At 43.4% G+C, this 14956-nt stretch overlaps 1 long non-coding RNA gene across 1 annotated transcript in view; it reads left to right on the top strand.

Moving 5' to 3' along the window:
* LOC117349436 overlaps positions 1–14956 on the top strand; it is a 173745-nt gene that overhangs the window by 48427 nt on the left and 110362 nt on the right. Inside the window, exon 2 of the long non-coding RNA XR_004537161.1 lies at positions 10610–10759. This is a non-coding gene — a long non-coding RNA (uncharacterized LOC117349436). The remainder of the gene's footprint in view (positions 1–10609; positions 10760–14956) is intronic.

Genomic DNA, 14956 nt, shown 5'->3' with positions numbered 1-14956 from the left:
GAAGCGGAGACTTAGAGGGGATATGATAGAGACTTGCAAGATCATAAAGGGCATAGAGAAAGTGGAGAGGGACAGACTCTTCAAACTTTCGAAGACTACAAGAACGAGAGGGCATTTGGAAAAATTAAAAGGGGACAGATTCAAAACCAATGCTAGGAAGTTCTTCTTCACCCAGGGGATGGTGGACACCTGAAATGCGCTTCCAGAGGGCGTGATAGGACAGAGTACGTTTTTGGGGTTCAAGAAGGGATTGGACGATTTCCTGAAGGAAAAGGGGATAGAAGGGTATAGATAGAGGATTACTATACATGTCCTGGAGCTGATGGGCCACCGCATGAGCGGACTGCTGGGCATGATGGACCTCTGGTCTGACCCAGCAGAGGCATTACTTATGTTCTTATAACAAACAAGACTTTTACAAACATCTGGGGTTACAGATGAATAATCGCATCTTAAATAGATCTTCACAATACAGTTCATCCTAAAACCAGCATTCAACGTTTCAGCTTTATTGAAATGCTTCTAAAAATATGTCCTGTCTGTCTGTCCAAATTAAATTGTAAGCTCTTCTGAACAAGGACCTTCTATTGCTTGATTTTTTTTTTTCTCAAAAGTGCAAACTTTCGTTCGTTTTTATATTTAATCTACAAGCCTGCTCATAGGACCTGCAGGGACCCTTGAAGAAGACAAGAGTGTTGAAACACAGACCGTGTTGGGTCCATATGTTTGCAGAGGTTCAGGCCCTAGACATTTTTATGTGGATTGTTTATTTGTTTTAATAAAGCCTTCATCTTGGACATCAACTCTCCACAAGTCTTTGCTTCAGTTGGTTTTCCTTTTGTGGAGGAATCGGGGTCAACTTTCTTGTTTGGTAGAGTGGCTGCATATGTCTTTCAGCGCTATAGAAATGATCTATATTAATACTAGTGAAAGGTCACTTGGACACACAAAGTCAGAGGCATGAAGAAAGTACAAGAGGTTTATTACAGCATGCTGGACTCTAGTGCAGTTAACAGCCTGCCTACTAGAGTGTTAGAATCAGGAAATGCAAGGACTTTTATGCCCTTTTCACTAAGCATACGCAAACTAATATATGCAAAAACTACAATTTTCATTTGTTACTTCTATAACTTTCTACAATTATTATTGGTCCTAAGCCAGCACTTATGATAGGTTCAGGGATACAACTTATAGGCCTATAGGAAACTAGCTCATTTCTCTGCTTATCTAAATCTTACAGTTCTAAATGTTACATGTACAGGAGGGTAGGGTACATCATGGCTCTAACTCTTATTTATTTAGCTTACAATGTGGTAAGGTAGGGATATACATTTTAGGCAGATGAGGTCAGTAGATTGTACACTGTTTTCAGCTATGTAGGCCAGAGCAATATTTTAAACAACAGTTAACCATTTCATGACCCTACACTAGTATCTGACTTCCTTGTTCTTAGATCTCTTCGGCCTGCCCCTTACAGGATTGTTACAGAGAGAACGAATGTTATGTTTGTCAAATTTTTGGTGATACACTGGTTGAGAACCACTGCTCTAAACCTATAGAATCCACAGCTGTAGCCAGTAAAGGTGGTAGTTCCCCAGGGCCGGTGTTTGGGGAGGGGAGGGGTTGGTGCAAACAAGGCAACTGCCCTGGGCCTGCATGCTACAGGCGCCCCCTAAGCCTGCTTAATGCTGGAGCTGTGGGCTTTAGGACTCCCTCTCCCATTTCAGCCCTGGTCCCCAGCAGATTTTACCCCAGTAGCCCTGTCCTTCCCTTAAATATCTTTTGGGTGGTTTCTGTTCTGGGAGGAATGACCCATAAGTTTGTGAGCGGTAGCCCCGGGCTAAGATGTAACCCTTGGCTTACGAGTGAGTTTTATTCTTGCAGCGGTGTGAGTAAAAATAACCCATTAAGAGATGCTAACCCTGGAGGAAGCTTGTGCTTGCTTCACACTTAAAGATTGGGGGTGTAAAAAAAAAAAAAAAAGTACACTTTATGTCTTGTGCAGTTTTTCAATTGTAAACACAAGTAATCGGACTCGGCATCAGTTCCAAATGTTTCTGTTAATTTATTCATGATTCCATTTTTTTGATGTAGCTCCCTCACAATGTGTAGGGAACTGGGCCTGAAAGACCTGCAGACTATCGGATATCTCTAATATTAAATTCACTGCATCTTTTTACTGTCTACCCAGTCCTAAGAACGTAACATAAGAATTGTCATACTGGGACAGACCGAAGGTTCATCAGCTCCTACTATTACAACTACCAGATGTACTAAAGTCCAGTATCCTGTGCCCACAGTGGCCAACCCAGGTCCCATGTATCTAGCTGGATCCCAAGTAGTTAAACAGATTTTATGCTGTGTATCCTCGGAATAAGCAGTGGAATTTCCCAAGCCATCTCAATAATGGTCTATGGACTTCTCTTTTAGGAAGTTATCCAAGCTTTAAAAACCCCCCAAAACAAACCCTGCTAAGCTAACTGATTTCACCACGTGCCCCTCCTCCCAGCTTGCAACATTGACAAAAACCTCTTTCCCAAGAATGTCCCTCCAACACCCAAGGGCTTGATAGGCCCTCTAGTACTATCTCCTATTATCGGTGGTCCAGGAACGAGGCCTACTTGCTCCGCCCCTTGCGGAAGGTACTTCAAAATGGCTGACACGACCTCTTGCGGCAGCTTGTAATCCTTGTCTAGTACCATAGACCACTGCGAGAGGTCACGTCAGCCATTTTGAAGTAGCTGACACTAGGGGCAGGAGTGGGCCTCACTACTGCCTCTATCGCTTCTACTGGACCACCAATGATAGGAGGTAGGCCTGGGAGGAGGGAGGGGGGCTTATCAAGCTCTTATGGGTTGGAGGGATATTCGGAGAGGGGGAGGGGGGAGCGAGGTTTTGGTAAAGCTGAGGGATGGGGGAGGGAAAGGGTGCCCAGAAGGAGAAGGGCTGCTTGGGGGGCGGCAGGAGGATGCTGAAGAGGAGAAGAAAATTTAGAAAATGTTGTTATGCAGGTCCTGGTTGATATTCAATGCTGCAGCCTGCATAGTTATATTGGCCAAGTTAAGACAATTTTTGACCTGGATAACTGCTGCCTCCTTTGCAACACGCCCTCTGTACCGCTCCTGACCTGCCTTCTTTTGTGAAAGCCAGTCGGAGCCGATATTGAGCAGCACTGCCAGTTAAGTGCCTCTGAATATCTGTGTTTGGGTAGCCTGCAGGTAATTTAAATGGACAGAAGCCTTTTCTGCCCACCTAAATCACTTTGCCTATCAGCCAGTGTATATTTATGGGTTCAAAAGATGCAGAAATGTGGACAGCAAGTTATATAGAATTACCCTTTTAAATATACGAGTTGTTCCGAGAAGAAGGCTGTTTAAGAACAACTCGTGAGCATCATTTTTCTGGGACCTAACACACCAAGTGTTCCATTATGCAGTGTAATGGCACATAATTTGGGAAAGCATGTGTGTTTTGAGACAGAGAATAGCACGTTAGTCTGAAATATCAGCTGGCGGTGCGGCACTGGGCCAAATCTTCAAGCGCTGTATATATTTTCTCTAATATACACCATGGGTGCAAGGTACCTGAGCTAAAGAGCAGCCCCACAGAAAGATGCACGCCCAGTCGGAAACTCCTAACCATGTTGTGCTGGATCCCAGTGTCAAATAATGCAGGAAATATTTTATGTGAAAGGGTAATTATAGCAACGTGCATTAGGATTGGATACTTTAGCTATTACGTTCTTTAAACTTTGGTTCTTCCCAGGGCAGGATTAATTAGGCACCCAAGTACACTGGGCCCCCCTGCCTCGCCCCACCCCATCATGCGCCCAGGCGGAAACAGGAAGCTACATCAGAGGGAAGCTTTGGGCAAGCAGCACCGCTTGCACAATTACAGTTCCCGTTGCCTTTCTTACCCGCGTTGCTTGCTTGTCTTACTTTCCGTCGATAGGGGGGGGGGGGTTGCTGGTAATCGGGGTGGGGCCTGCGTTGCCGATGGGGGGGTGCCGCGTTGGCGATCGATGCTGGAGGGGCCCATCACCGTTTGGAAAAAACAATGTTAATGCCCTCCTTCATTGGGCCCCCCCTGACTATTTCGGGCCCTAGGCAAGTGCCTTCTTGGCCTATTGGTTAATCCTTCCCTGGCTCTGCCTTTCTAGTTCAAAGTTGACATAGTTGGGTTAGGATACAGGTTTTTTTTTGGTATATTTTTCTCAGAGAGGGTGGAATTTCACCTGAACAATGTCAAACTTTTTTCTGTTTGTTGCAGAAGATCTGATCAGAACCTCTGTATCATTTGCAGTCACCTTGGAAATGTATTACAAACAGGCTGGTTTTGCTCCATTAATCTTGTGGGCTTTTAGCGCCTGTGTTTCTTGTGAAAATCGGAACCACCAGCCCCTTGTGATGTAAAACCATCCTGAGAAGTTTAACTGGAACTCAGCCTGAAAAGCAGGCTTGGGAATTCTCATAAACCAGAAGGATGTTTATCATCAAAATGATCTCAAAGTTTAAAAGGTTTCAGAAGCTTTGCAAACTTTGGCCTTTTATCAAGCCGCGTTATGAGTTTTTTGGACTTTAGAGAAGGGTGACCCAGGGTAGGGTTGACAGATTTTCCAATCGGATAATTCAAACCCCTAGGCCCGCCCCCCAGGCCTGCCCATCCCCACCCTGTAATGCCCTAATCCCGCCCCCCAGCCCCGCCCTAGCCCCCCTCCCCAGATGCCTGCTCTAGTCAGGCAGGGGGGAAGTCCGCGCATGCGCGGATTCCCTCCCTGCCCGACGCGATTTGAGGAGGCTTTTCAAAACCTGGACAAAGTACCGGGTTTTGAAAAGCCGTCCGGACCCACCGGACGCCTGGTAACCCTAACCCAAGGCCATATCCCACTCCAACTGGTACACTTGTGGTGGAAAGTATGAGTGTTCTGAAACCCCAGAAATGCTTGCAGAACCCACTGCTACCCCTAAGCTGAGCAGAAATCCTTCACTTACAGTCCCATCATTGGGGTGGGGGGGGGGGGGTGCTGTTTCAATACCACATTTTCAATGAGGCACAAGCACTCCAGGGAACCTGCCTGTCTCTCGCCATTGAAAATATAATATCGAAGCAGAATTCCCCGCTAGCAGCAACGCAGTTGGAGGACTCCGGCTCAGGGCATCGCAAACTGTGTGCCATGACACACTAGTGCGCCTCCTGAGATTTCAGGTGTGCTGCAATCAGCCAGCACCTCTCCTTCACTCCTTGTGTCTTCCCTGCCGGCACCCCCCACTGGCGGCTGAGGGCCTTTGCCCATGCACGCGATGTCATTTCGTCAACATCCGTGCACTTCCAGATGCCTTAAGCCGCGGCCACTACGATTAGCATGCCTCAGCTCGACAAAGCTTGCGGGACACTGGCTTAGAGGGAACAGTGACTGTATCTATAAATATAGGCGACACCTGCAGGCTTGAGGACTATTGGGGTGCACGGTTCATTTTTTCCTATTCCTGGAGGGCTCATAATACAATATAATGGGGTTACTGTGAACCTGAGACCTTTTATGTGAGGTGCAATGCAGCATCCCTTAGGTTGTCTGTTTGACCAATCTATTAAAAACGCTGGCCGCCCAGACTTCTCAAAAGCTTGTTTTTGTGCGTTTTTCCCCCTAGGATTTTTTTTTTTTTTTAAATGGTACCTAATGAAAGATGCGCTGATCACAAAAACGTCTAGAAGATGGCGATTTATGAAATACAAAAATAGATGCTTCTCTGCTTCATTCAATTTTTGGACATTTTCACAAAATGCCCCAAATCAGATTTAGATGTATTATTGAAAATGCCCCTCACTGTGTCCAAGATGTATATAAAGTTATACAGACACAGGAAGGGGGAGGGGGGTGGTGTCTTGGTGGAGGAATCGCCTCCCAGCACCCCCTGCTCTTTACCACTCCTCCCTCCATGCCTTTACTTCTCCTCCACCGTATCTCTATCTCTTTGCCGGTGTGAGCAGCGACTCCAAGCCTGATGCTGGCTCCAGCGCCGGCTCTCCCTCTGACATTGCTTCAGGGTCCCGATGCGGGCAGCAAGTTGATGATTCTGCTTGTGCCGGAAAAGTTAAAGAGGTTTGGGGGAAGGGAAAAGGGCACATGTGCGCGGCAGGAGGGGGGCGAAGAAGCGGAAGGGAGGAGTGCCACCCCCCGGGCATCTCTCATCCTCGCTACGCCACTGCACAGACACATGGAGATTATAATCTAACTAGCTGATTACCCGGCATTGCCCGGATATTTATTTATCCCAATATATCAATAATTTTAACATGTCACCCCCTTCCCACCCCCACAGTATTTTTCCCCAGATAGTAAGTGATATGTATACCAAGTTTGGTTGAAATCTGTCCATGCGTTTCAGAGTTATGCTGGAACATACACAGGGCTCCTTTTACAAAGGCACGCTAGTGGTTTAATGCGTGTAATAGCATACGCTAAACGCGCGGGGGTTAGCGCGTGGTGAAAAGTCACGCGTTAACCCCGCTAGCGCGCCTTTGTAAAAGGAGCCCACAGAGATACATCCGATTTTATATAGATAGATAGCTGAAGACAGGATAAGAGATTTCAGCGAATTGGGATCATTAACAGGCAAATAGTAAAATAAATTATTTTAATTTTAAATGACCTTGACTTTTGTAATCTTCTCAGAATTTAGCAAGGATGAAAAGAAATACTTTTTTTTTTTCTTTTCTTTTTGTAACATCCAAAAGAACAGCTATGAGAAAAAACAAAAAGAAATAAGACGTGAAAATATTATCTCACAATCAGCATACTGTAATATATGTTATTACGGGGAACAGATATTTTCAGTACAAATTTGTATTTGTGGCTTGTGATAATATGTGTAAATAATAACCCCTCATACACCTCCTCCTGCAACGATATTCAGTTCTAGTTTGAAAGCAAACACAATATTGAAATCAAGGTCCTATGTTTATGGCTTGAATCAGTAATACGCTTTCCACTCCTTCATAATAGGTACTGTCTGAGAAAATAACGAATTATGTTAGAAGGTGTGCAGCCATAGGCCTCCTTTTTTGTTGTGGCACAAGACCTTTTGTCCGTGTGCCTTGTGTTCCTTCCTTTCAACAAAGGCGGTAAGCGGTCGGGCGGCCTACACTTAAGCGGGGACCTTGACTCCTCCATTCCACCTCTTTTGACTTGAATTTCTCGAACAAAGACAAGTGCCATCGTTGAATGAAGTAATAGCTGCCGAGGAAACATGCAACCACCTACAAAAGACAGCGCAATTCAAAACAACAATAATACTGATACATGAAATCAAAACAGCTTTAATGCTGTTTCTATTACACATTCAGAATTGCCATGTTGGTTCAGACCAGCATCCTGTTTCCAGCAGTGTAATATCCCTTAAACCCAGTGGTCTCAAACTCAAACGCTTTACAGGGCCACATTTTGGATTTATAGGTACTTGGAGGGCCTCAGAAAAAATAGTTAATGTCTTATTAAAGAAATGACAATTTTGCATGAGGTAAAACTCTTTATAGTTTATAAATCTTTCCTTTTGGCTAAGTCTTAATAATAATATTGTAATTTATAGCTAAAGAGACATATGATCAGGAAACTGTTTTATTTTACTTTTGTGATTATGATAAACATACCGAGGGCCTCAAAATAATACCTGGCGGGCCGCATATGGCCCCCGGGCCACAAGTTTGAGACCACTGCCTTATACCTGTCAGCATAATATAAAAAATTAGTTATTCAGACCAAAAGTAGTTATTCAGTGGGCTAAAATAAACTGCCAATCTCCCATCCGGCATTGAGAACATTTTGAAAATTTAGCAAGGTACACGGGTCTTACTTAGTAAAGGTTTTTTGCATACACACAGAATGGGGGGGAAAAAAGTCCTTTCTGAATAATGATTACATTGGTGAAATCAATCATTCAATAGAGATGCTTTAGAACAGTCTAAGGAAGTCAACAGTCATTGGATGCTATAAAACACTAGCATTTGCAGACACTAACCAAACTATTTTCTTCCCCCTCCTCTCCTCCCCCCCCCCCCCCCCCCCGGTTAACAGAGCTATGTAGCCGGGTGCCGCAAGGCAAATGTTCCAATGCCCATTCAAATCCTATGGGTGTCGGAGCATCTACTGCAGTGGTTCCCAACCCTGTCCTGGAGGAACACCAGGCCAATTGGGTTTTCAGGCTAGCCCTAATGAATATGCATGAAGCAAATTTGCATGCCTATCACTTCCATCATATGCAAATCTCTCATGCATATTCATTAGGGCTAGCCTGAAAACCCGATTGGCCTGGTGTTCCTCCAGGACAGGGTTGGGAATCACTGATCTACTGCATCGTCCCGTGCTGCTGGCTTTAGTAAAAGAGGGGGTTTAATTTTTAAACTTTGCTATTTTTTTTTTTTACACAACATTTTTTAGCAAACTTCTAAACCAGGGGTGTCCAACCTTTTGGCTTCCCTGGGTCGCATTGGCCCATAAAAATGTTTCTGGGGCTGCGCAAACGCTGCAGCAAGACAGAGGAGGGAGCCGGCAAGACGGTAAACACCCGGGGGCAGCAGAGGAAAACACTGCATCGCCCTCGACCGGGGCCGCACAAAATACTTCATGGGGCCGCAGGTTGGACACCCCTGTTCTAAACAATCATGCAACTCAACACAGGAAATACAGTAGAAAGATTCATCTCAATAAATAAAACAAGAAATTAGAGCAAGGTAAAAATGCTAATATTAGACTCCCACCTGCTAAATAGTCTGCAAAGAAAGAGGGGGAAGGAGAGCAGAGGAAAATAATTCTAGGCAGCTTCCTTCAATTAAAAATAATCCACAAAGCAAATGATGGCTTGGTCAGGCTGTGAAATATGTCGGCTTTGGGCACATCTTCAGAGACTTCAAAGATTCTAAACTCCCCCCCTCCCCCCCCCCCACACTTATACAAAACTACGCGGCGGTAACAGTTCGACTCTCATAGGAATTCTCCTCCCCTTTTACAAAACTGCCAGCTGCAGCGGTAAGAGCTCCGACGCTCATAGAATTGCTATGAGTGTCGGAGCTGTTATCGCCACGGCCAGAGCTAAAAAACGCTGTATGGTTTTATAAAAAGGAGGGTGGGAGGGGGGGTGAAGTTAGCAAACTACCTCAAATCCAGAAAAGACTGCAGCTGTTGAGGCACATAGAATATATTGTATACCATCACCATATTTCCTACACATTTACAAAGAACATAAGAATAGCCTTACTTGGTCAGACCAATGGTCCATTAAGTCCAGTAGTCCATTCTCACGGTGGCCAATCCAGGTCACTAGTACCTGGCCAAAACCCAAGGTGTAGCAATATTCCTTGCTACCAATACAGGGCAAGCAGTGGCTTCCCCCATGCCTTTCTCAATAACAGACTATGGACTTTTCCTCCAGGAACTTGGCCAAACGTTTCTTAAAACTAGCCACGCTATCTGCTCTTACCACATCCTCTGGCAACACGTTCCAGAACTTAACTATTCTCTGAGAGAAAAAAAAATTCCTTCTATTGGTTTTAAAAGTATTTCCCCATATCTTCATTGAGTGTCCCCTAGTCTTGTAATTTTTGACAGAGTGAAAAATCGATCCACTTGTACCCATTCTACTCTATTCAGGATTTTGTAGACTTCAATCTCCCCTCAGCCATCTCTTTTCCAAGCTGAAGAGCCCTAACCGTTTTAGTCTTTCCTCAAATGAGAGGCGTTCCGTCCCTTTTACCATCTTGGTCGCTCTTTGAACCTTTTCTAGCACCACTATATCTTTCTTGAGATAAGGAGACCACAATTAAACGCAATACTCCAGATGAAGTCGCACCAAGTTATTCTAGTCATTTGTTGGAATAACGATATTTTGAATTTATATAGGGTCAATAGTTCTATTAAGCAAATAAGGCTGCTGTATAGAGTGTTGAGATTTGAGGGTGGGGAGAGGTAGACAGCAAAAGGCAGCGGCAGATAATTTAAATCCCCTCCCTCCCATTCTTGCCCTCTGGTAGGTCCTACGTCAAACACAAATGCAACTCTGTGGGAAGGGATGCCTCTGCGAGCGTTAAACGCAGTAGCCGGTTGATGCATTGGTAACGGTCCATATTTTTGCGGAGACTTCTTTGGACTCTTTTTACCCCTGACGAAGCTTGTAATGCGTGAAATGGCAGAGCTCCCATCGGGTGAAGATAAGTCCCTTTTTGATATTAAGGGCTCCTTTTAAGAAGCCGCATTAGCGGCTTTAGCGTGTGCGACTTTTAATCACGCGCTACCCGAAAAACTACCACCTGCTCAAGAAGAGGCGGTAGCGACTAGCGCATCCAGTTGTTTAGCACATACTATTACACGCATTAAACCGCTATCACGGCTTCATAAAAGGAGCCCTAAGTCTCACTATATATTTGATGCAGCTTTAAGAGTAAATTTTGAACCAGTGATGATATTCATACCCCAGAACAAACACCAGGAAAATTTGGGCATTTGAGTGTTTGAGGTTCAGCATTTGATAAGTCTATTTGACATCTTGACTCAGAGTTGCGTTTATGTTGTTCTTTTTTTGTTGAGCAAGATTCATGTTTCTTTATTTTTGGATTTTAGGTCCTACATCAACACATTCTCGTACTCTGGTGACTCAGTTCCTATGGCTGACAGAGGGTTCGCTTGTGGTATGAGTCTGAGATGCAAGATCCTATAACCCAGTGGTCTCGAACTTCAACCCTTTGCAGAGCCACATTTTGGGATATCAAGGTACTTGGAGGGCCTCAGAAAAAAATAGTTAATGTCTTATTAAAGAAATGACAATTTTGCATGAGGTAAAACTCTTTATAGTTTATAAATCTTTCCTTTTGGCTGAGTCTTAATAATCATATTGCCATTTATAGCTAAAGAGACAAATGATCAAGAAACTGTTTTATTTTACTTTTGTGATTAGGATAAACATACCAAGAGCCTCAAAATAGTACCTGGCACGCCGTGAGTTTGAGACCACTGAGTTAAGGGGAACAGTTAATCTGCTGGCTGGGTTGGAGGGCAGAGGGGAGAACAGGACAATCAAGCCATTGTGACATCACTGATGAGGTTGGCTCTTATTGGTGGAATGAGGCATTATGACATCACAAAGAAGATGTCATGGTTACAGTTAAGCCAGTGGTCTCAAACCCTTGCGGGGCCGCATTTTGGATTTGTAGGTACTTGGAGGGCCTCAGAAAAAAATAGTTAATGTCTTATTAAAGAAATGACAATTTTGCATGAGGTGAAATGCTTTATAGTTTATAAATCTTTCCTTTTGGCTAAGTCTTAATAATAATATTGTCATTTATAGCTAAAGAGACATATGATCAGGAAACTGTTTTATTTTACTTTTGTGATTAGGATAAACATACCGAGGGCCTCAAAATAGTACCTGGCGGGCTGCGAGTTTGCCATAAACTCACTGCTCATATACTGTGAGATTGACTTCATGTGGCATAGGGAACTGGTATGCTATTAAGCCTCTTTCCTCCTTTTGGCCACAGGTGCTGAGCAGCTGGGGTAAATGCCTCTGGGAGATCTGGGCTGAGCGAGTAGGTTTCATGAGGGGCTAGAAGCACAGTCAGGGATGACAGCTTGGGGGAGGGGGGGTAATATGCACAAGATTAAAGGTTTGCATAGTGTCAAATATTCTTGCACTGGTTTTGAATTTATAAAGTAGTTATAAACCACAAATGGGTGTGCTATTCAATTTAGCAAACAAACTGGAGAAAATCCCCCCCACCCGCCACACACAAAAAAGATGTAGAATCATTCTAAATTTCAGACAGTGGTAGAGATTTCACATTACAAGGAAAGCCAACATATATTGAAAGGAGGAAAACAACCTCAGGAGTCCCTGTGCTTTCCAGTTGAACAAACTTGAAGCATAGTTTCAGAACGCCACCTGGAAAGCCCAGGAAGAGATGTGATAGCATGCTTATAGCACTGGCCTACACTCTGCCATTCTGCAGAACCTTAGTCAAGGCCCACCTATCAGAGGTGCATGAGAGGATAAAAATGAAAGAATTTGAATGTTTTGAGTAACAGTGAAGGAAGATGTGATGGCTCTGGATTTTGAATGATTTTAGAGATTACTTAAGTTACCTGCTTCAGGAAACATGTGAACGAAAGAAAAAAAATAACTCACACTGAACACTTTTTTTTTTTTTTTCTTGATATTTTTAGCTGATGCAGACACCCCTCTACCCACATGGCTGAGGTTTGGATGACCCGGGTCAGGGCTCTGGTTGACTCAGTCCAGGCCTTACTCAGTAGTAGAGCCAGCTTCTTCATAGAATCCAATTTAGCATTCCATTCCCATAGTCTCTTTTTTTTGTGTGTATATTTACTCAGTTTTATTACTTTAGCAGTGCAAAATAACTTATTTGCACTTTAAATCATTGTAAGGATCACCTCTTACAATGATCTAAAGTGCAGACAAGTTATTTTGGACTGCTAAATGTATAAATAAGTTAATAAAATTCAGTAAATATAGAAAATAAGATAGAGACTATGGGAAAGTTAAATGAGTTCCAATGAAGATGTCAGCTCTACTACTGAGTATATGAAAGACTCGCAATAGCTTACTGAGAGGAATGCTGATTTAAGCTGTCAATTAGATGGAATCTTTTGAATAACATTGTGGTCATATTTTTGCCCTCAGCCTTGGTTGGTGTGTTTGAGGCTTGTCCCCCTGGCTCAGAACAAGATCGTGTACATCGTCAGTGAGCACATTCAGCAAGGTCGTTTGCTGCCTGGCTTATGATCCAGTGTGTCTGTTGCTCGGATCTTGCATAGCAGCACATTCTAACCCTTCTGTGGGAATTTTTTCACCAATCTTTTACTTACCAAGGGCTAGATCAGGGGTGTCAAAGTCCCTCCTCGAGGGCTGCAATCCAGTTGGGTTTTCAGGATTTCCCCCAATGATATTTGCATGTACTGCTTTTATTGTATACTAATAGATCTCATGCATATTCATTGGGGAAATCCTGAAAACCCGACTGGATTGCGGCCCTCGAGGAGGGACTTTGACACCCCTGGGCTAGATGCACAAAACATGGTCGTTAAGACCGTGTGAGTCACTGTTGGCCGATTTTATTTTATTTTTTATTTTTATATATTTTTTTGTGAGTGTGGATTGTCAACACTTGTAAAAGCATTTGCATACTTTTGTAAAGGGTTTGAAATACAGCACCCCCATACTATTTCCCCCCCCTCTTAAGGTGAAATTTCAGTGAAGTCGGAGCCATCCTGGGACTGGGGCTAGGGATTATTCTGCAATGGTCATTTGCAAATAATATATCCTTTAAGGATCCTCTGTAAGTATTGTTATGTGCAGTAAGAGGTTTGATTCTTTCGCTTTTAAGTTTTGGAGTTTGCATGAGGGGGATTCTGGGACCAGAAGCAAGTTTTACTGTAATTGATGCATGAGGACCTTTTTTGAGGTGTGTGTGTGTGTCTCTATGGATGACTTATACAAATGCTGCCTCTGCTTAACCCAGTCTTTTCTTTCACACTGTGCAGTGACATGCCCACAAGCTTTCAGACTTTCTACAGAGAATGACTCACTCACCTACACTTCTTTTCTCAGCATTCAGATTTAGGTGAATAAAAGGGAAAGTTGTTGGTTTTTTTTGCAGTGGGCATCCTGATCTCTTAAAGCAGCAGTATTGTCTACAATATCAATTTGCCCAACTTAGGGGTCATTTACTAAGGTACATTAATGGATTTAGTGCATTCTAATGATTAATCCATTGTTTACCTATAGGCTGCATGGCACTTAAACATGCACAAATTCGATAGCGCTCATTAAATCCCCTACTGCACCTTAGTAAAAGGACCCCTTAGATTCTTAAGGCCATGCTTCCTTGGCGCCCTATTTCAGCCACTCCTATAATCTGTAAACCCGCAAACCCTCCAAAATCTATAAATGGTGCTTTGAGTTGGGCATGCAAATTTGAGTATGTGCATAATGTGCATGCACAACTTAATTGAATAATGAGCCAATTAGTGCTGAAAATTAGCTTCTTAACAAGCAATTATTAGTTTTAATTTAAATTTATGGATGGTGTCAAAAGGGGTGTGCAGAAGAGGGGAGCGTTATGGGCACTTCAGGGGTGTTACTCGAAGTTACACGTGCAATGGTAGTGTTAATTATTTTTAAAATTATACACCACTAAGTATGTATGCCAATAGTGGTAAATCAAATAATAAATCCGATCCAGTTTTAGAATAAGGGGCATCCACCCCTAACTTTAGGTGTGAGGTTTTGCACCATGTTTTCGTTGGTCCTAATGGTCGTGCCTAAAGATAAGTGTGATTCCTGTCCCTCTAAGGCAGGGGTGTCAAACTCGATCACAAAAGGGGCTGAAATCTAAAACATAAACATAGAAGATGACGGCAGAAAAGGGCCATAGCCCATCAAGTCTGCCCACTCCATTAACCCTCCCCTAACAACTCCTAAGGGGTCGCTCACAGGTGGTATCACCTCTATACTGCCCTCGTAAAGATCCGACGTGGGCATCCCATTTATTCTTAAAATCTTGTATGCTGCTGGCCGCGATCACCTGCTCTGGGAGTTTGTTCCAATGGTCTACCACTCTTTCTGTGAAAAAGTACTTCCTGGTATCCCCATGAAATTTCCCGCCCCTAAGTCGCGGGCCAAATTTTATATTAAGATACTTAGGGGTCCTTTTTAAGGTACGCTAACTGTGCACCTTAATAAAAGGACCCTTTAGCTTTAGTAGAAGTATAGGGTTACACCCTCTCCAACCCCATGCCGGCTCTGTGATGTAAAAAAAATAAATAAAAAAATACTTTTCCTCTCTCTCTTTTAGGTCCTAGTTCATGCCTGCTGTCTATCAGCAGCTCTTGCTGGATACACATTTCAAATCTGACATAATGTAATCACAAAACAGAAAATAAAATTAATTA

This window comes from Geotrypetes seraphini, chromosome 15 (genome assembly GCF_902459505.1).
Source record: "Geotrypetes seraphini chromosome 15, aGeoSer1.1, whole genome shotgun sequence".
NCBI lineage: Eukaryota > Metazoa > Chordata > Amphibia > Gymnophiona > Dermophiidae > Geotrypetes > Geotrypetes seraphini.
This window is presented reverse-complemented; position numbering and strand designations above follow the sequence as displayed.